Here is a 6,000-nt window from a genome sequence, read left to right as displayed (position 1 = left end):
AGCAGGGGTATATGAGCAGGCTGTAGGGATAGAGGCAGGGGTATATGAGCAGGATGTAGGGATAGAGCAGGGGTATATGAGCAGGATGTAGGGATAGAGGCAGGGTATATGTATATGAGCAGGATGTAGGGATAGAGGGGATAGAGACAGGGGTATATGCAGCAGGATGTAGGGATAGAGGCAGGGGTATATGCAGTAGGATGTAGGGATAGAGGCAGGGGTATATAGGGATAGAGCAGGGGTATAGGATAATAGGGATAGGTATATGCAGTAGGATGTAGGGATAGGGCAGGGGTATATGCAGCAGGGGTATATGAGCAGGATGTAGGGATAGAGGCAGGGGTATATGGCAGGCTGTAGGGATAGAGGCAGGGTATATGAGCAGTAGGGATAGATGAGCAGGCTGTAGGGATAGAGGCAGGGGTATATGGATGTAGGGATAGAGGCAGGGGTATATGCAGCAGGATGTAGGGATATGCGGGGGTATATGAGGCTGTGGTATATATGCAGTATATGGAGGATGTAGGGATAGAGGCAGGGGTATATGCAGCAGGATATGAGCAGGATGTAGGGATAGAGGCAGGGGTATATGAGCAGGATGTAGGGATAGAGGCAGGGGTATATGCAGTAGGATGTAGGGATAGTGAGCAGGGATGTATAGAGCAGGGGGTATATGAGCAGGATGTGGGAGGATGTAGGGATAGAGGCAGGGGTATATATGCAGGGGTATATAGACGGATGTAGGGATAGAGGCAGGGGTGCTATGCAGTAGATGTAGGGATAGAGGCAGTGGTATATATGCAGCAGGGGTATATGAGCAGGATGTAGGGATAGAGGCAGTGGTATAGGATGAGCGAGGATGCAACAGGGGTATGAGCAGGATGTAGGGATAGAGGCAGGGGTATATGAGCAGGATGTAGGGATAGAGGCAGAGGTGTATATGAGGGATGGTAGAGGCAGGGGTATAGGCAGGATGTAGCGATAGAGGCAGGGGTGGTAGGATGTAGGATGAGGCAGGGGTATATATGCAGCAGGGGTATATGCAGGGGTGTATACAGCAGGGGTATATGAGCAGGATGTAGGGATAGAGGCAGGGTATATGAGCAGGAATGAGCATGTAGGGATAGAGGCAGGTATATGAGCATTGGTATATGCAGCTGTAGGGGTATATGAGCAGGATGTAGGGATAGAGACAGTGGTATATAGTAGGATGTAGGGATAGAGGGTATATGCAGTAGGATGTAGGGATAGAGGCAGGGGTATATGCAGTAGGATGTAGGATAGAGGCAGGGGTATATGCAGATGTAGGGATAGAGGCAGGGGTATAGGATGTAGGGATAGAGGCAAGGGGTAGGAGGATGTAGGGATAGAGGCAGGGGTATATGCAGGATGTAGGGATAGAGGCAGGGGTATATGCAGCAGGATGTAGGGATGTAGGGATAGGACAGGGGTATATGCAGCAGGCTGTAGGGATAGAGGCAGGGGTATATGCAGGGGGTGCCATGAGCAGGATGTAGGGATAGAGGGGAGCATGCAGGTATATGAGCAGGATGTAGGCAGATAGGGATAGGCAGGGGTATATGAGCAGGATGTAGGGATAGAGGCAGGGGTATATGCAGTAGGATGTAGGGATAGAGGCAGGGGTATATGCAGTAGGATGTAGGGATAGAGGCAGGGGTATATGCAGCAGGGGTATATGAGCAGGATGTAGGGATAGAGGCAGGGAGTATATACAGTAGGATGTAGGGATAGAGGCAGGGGTATATGCAGTAGGATGTAGGGATAGAGGCAGGGTATATATGCAGGATGTAGCGATAGGCAGGGTATATGCAGTAGGATGTAGGGATAGAGGCAGGGGTATATGCAGCAGGGGTATATGAGCAGGCTGTAGGGATAGAGGCAGGGTATATGAGCAGGGATGGCAGGGATAGAAGCGGGGGTATGTGGTGGGCTGTGGGGATAGAGGCAGGGTATGCAGTAGGATGTAGGGATAGAGGCAGGGGTATATGCAGCAAGGGTATATGAGCAGGCTGTAGGGATGAGAAGCAGGGGTATATGCAGCAAGAGAGGGGTATACAGGCAGGCTGTAGGGGTAGAGGCAGGGGTATATGAGCAGGCTGTAGGGATAGAGGCAGGGGTATATGCAGCAGGGGTATATGAGCAGGATGTAGGGATAGAGGCAGGGGTATATGAGCAGGCTGTAGGGATAGAGGCAGGGGTATATGCAGCAGGGGTATATGCAGTAGGCATGAAAGGTGGAGCAATATCAGCAACAGGATATGGATTCAGTTTGTATTTTGGGTGAGAGGTGGGAGAAGAGTATCGTGTGTGTGTTGAAAGGGACAGAGGGGTAATGGGATTAGGGTTAACGCCTTTCGCGGGCGCAGGGAGAGCCACCTGACACTCGGTCTGTTGGGGACCTGGGGATTGTGGGGGACGGGGTACAGGACGCGGGGGTCTAATCCATGTCCGTCTTTGGGAAGTCATTCCCAGAGCTCTGAGGATTTAGGGCTTTGGTTTCCGCTCTGCTAGCTTTGGTTAATAATGTTATTGGTGGGATGTGAGACATGGAGAGAAAGAGGGATGAATAGAGAGAAAGAGAGGATTCATTACCCTGTGGTGGTCTTGCAGGACAGAGTCCTAAGCCAAAAGCATGGTGTCTGAATATAGCCAGGTGTGATATGCTCTATAATGTAGCCTACACCCCAAACCTCCCCAGAACACATACACCTCTAAACCTTCCCAGAACACATACACCTCTAAACCTCCCCAGAACACATACACCTCTAAACCCTCCCAGAACACATACACCTCTTAACCTCCCCAGAACACATACACCTCTTAACCTCCCAGAACACATACACCTCTAAACCTCCCCAGAACACATACACCTCTAAACCTCCCAGAACACATACACCTCTAAACCCTCCCAGAACACATAGACCTCTAAACCCTCCCAGAACACACATACACCTCTAAACCCTCCCCAGAACACATACAACTCTAAACCCTCCCCAGAACACATAGACCTCTAAACCCTCCCAGAACACATACACCTCTAAACCCTCCCCAGAACACATACAACTCTAAACCCTCCCAGAACACATACACCTCTAAACACTCCCAGAACACATACACCTCTAAACACTCCAAAGAACACATACAGCTCTAAACACTCCCCAGAACACATACACCTCTAAACACTCCCCAGAACACATACACTTCTAAACCTCCCCAGAACACATACACCTCTAAACCTCCCCAGAACACATACACCTCTAAACCCCCCCAGAACACATACACCTCTAAACCCTCCCCAGAACACATACACCTCTAAACCCTCCCCAGAACACATACATCTCTAAACCCTCCCCAGAACACATACACCTCTAAACCCTCCCCAGAACACATAGACCTCTAAACCCTCCCCAGAACACATACACCTCTAAACCCTCCCCAGAGGGAGGGGGGGTAGCCTACTTTGTAATCCCTCCATCAGGATGAACACTACAGTTCAAAATTTTGGGGTCACTAAGAAATGTCCTTGTTTTTTAAAGAAAAGCACTTTTTTTGTCCATTAAAATAACATCAAATTGATCAGAAATACAGTGTAGACATTGTTAATGTTGTAAATGACTATTGTAGCTGGAAACGGCAGATTAGTTTTTAATGGAATATCTACGTAGGCGTACAGAGGCCTATTATCAGCAACCATCACTCCTGTGTTCCAATGGCATGTTGTGTTAGCTAATCCAAGTTTATCATTTTAAAAGGCTAATTGATCATTATAAAACCATTTTGCAATTTTTAGCACAGCTGAAGACTGTTGTTCTGATTAAAGAAGCAATAAAACTGGCCTTCTTTAGACTAGTTGAATATCTGTGCTTTTCAGCACAGAAAGAAATGCTTTTCTTTCAAAGACAAGGACATTTCTTAGTGACCCCAGACTGTTGAACGGTGTGTGGAAGTCATTCTCACCAGGGCTAGATCGGGGAAACATTCGATGTACATTCTACCATACCTTTTATCATGCAGTTGTTGTTTCCGTTTAAATGTCCCTTACGTTGGAAAAAAGGGTATTGCAGGTTTTTTTTGCGTGTGTGTAAAGATTGAGTCACTCTCTCCCCATCCGGCAGGTTGCGTTCTGAGTAAGTCAATACCCTGAGTGGTGCTGCGGTGTTTGTTCAGACGACACACTGTTATCTATGTGTGTGTATGTGTGTGTGTGTGTGGCAGTCAACAAATACTACGCGTTCCATTTCCATGGCTCCCACAGAACTGGATAACTGTCCTGAAGATCAACATGGCTGATGCAGGGAGGGCAGTGTTAGGGACTGATGCTAGTATGAAGATGTACTGTAGACCCTGGTCAGCATGGCTGATGCAGTGTTAGGGACTGATGCTAGTATGAAGCTGTACTGTAGACCCTGGTCAACATGGCTGATGCAGTGTTAGGGACTGATGCTAGTATGAAGCTGTACTGAAGACCCTGGTCAACATGACTGATGCAGGGAGGGCAGTGTTAGGGACTGATGCTAGTATGAAGATGTACTGTAGACCCTGGTCAGCATGGCTGATGCAGTGTTAGGGACTGATGCTGGTATGAAGCTGTACTGAAGACCCTGGTCAACATGGCTGATGCAGGGAGGGCAGTGTTAGGGACTGATGCTAGTATGAAGCTGTCCTGAAGACCCTGGTCAACATGGCTGATGCAGGGAGGGCAGTGTTAGGGACTGATGCTAGTATGAAGCTGTCCTGAAGACCCTGGTCAACATGGCTGATGCAGGGAGGGCAGTGTTAGGGACTGATGCTAGTATGAAGCTGTACTGTAGACCCTGGTCAACATGGCTGATGCAGTGATAGGGACTGATGCTGGTATGAAGCTGTCCTGAAGACCCTGGTCAACATGGCTGATGCAGGGAGGGCAGTGTTAGGGACTGATGCTAGTATGAAGCTGTCCTGAAGACCCTGGTCAACATGGCTGATGCAGGGAGGGCAGTGTTAGGGACTGATGCTAGTATGAAGCTGTCCTGAAGACCCTGGTCAACATGGCTGATGCAGGGAGGGCAGTGTTAGGGACTCATGCTAGTATGAAGCTGTACTGTAGACCCTGGTCAACATGGCTGATGCAGTGTTAGGGACTGATGCTAGTATGAAGCTGTACTGTAGACCCTGGTCAACATGGCTGATGCAGGGAGGGCAGTGTTAGGGACTGATGCTAGTATGAAGCTGTACTGTAGACCCTGGTCAACATGGCTGATGCAGTGTTAGGGACTGATGCTGGTATGAAGCTGTACTGTAGACCCTGGTCAACATGGCTGATGCAGTGTTAGGGACTGATGCTAGTATGAAGCTGTACTGTAGACCCTGGTCAGCATGGCTGATGCAGTGTTAGGGACTGATGCTGGTATGAAGCTGTACTGTAGACCCTGGTCAGCATGGCTGATGCAGTGTTAGGGACTGATGCTGGTATGAAGCTGTACTGTAGATCCTGGTCAACATGGCTGATGCAGGGAGGGCAGTGTTAGGGACTGATGCTGGTATGAAGCTGTCCTGAAGACCCTGGTCAACATGGCTGATGCAGGGAGGGCAGTGTTAGGGACTGATGCTAGTATGAAGCTGTCCTGAAGACCCTGGTCAACATGGCTGATGCAGGGAGGGCAGTGTTAGGGACTGATGCTGGTATGAAGCTGTCCTGAAGACCCTGGTCAACATGGCTGATGCAGGGAGGGCAGTGTTAGGGACTGATGCTAGTATGAAACTGTACTGAAGACCCTGGTCAGCATGGCTGATGCTAGTATGAAGACCCTGGTCAACATGGCTGATGCAGTGTTAGGGACTGATGCTAGTATGAAGCTGTACTGTAGACCCTGGTCAGCATGACTGATGCTAGTATGAAGACCCTGGTCAACATGGCTGATGCAGTGTTAGGGACTGATGCTAGTATGAAGCTGTACTGTAGACCCTGGTCAGCATGGCTGATGCAGTGTTAGGGACTGA

Source organism: Oncorhynchus nerka, unplaced genomic scaffold (assembly GCF_034236695.1).
Source record: "Oncorhynchus nerka isolate Pitt River unplaced genomic scaffold, Oner_Uvic_2.0 unplaced_scaffold_1991, whole genome shotgun sequence".
Lineage (NCBI taxonomy): Eukaryota > Metazoa > Chordata > Actinopteri > Salmoniformes > Salmonidae > Oncorhynchus > Oncorhynchus nerka.
Note: the sequence above shows the minus strand (reverse complement) of the source record.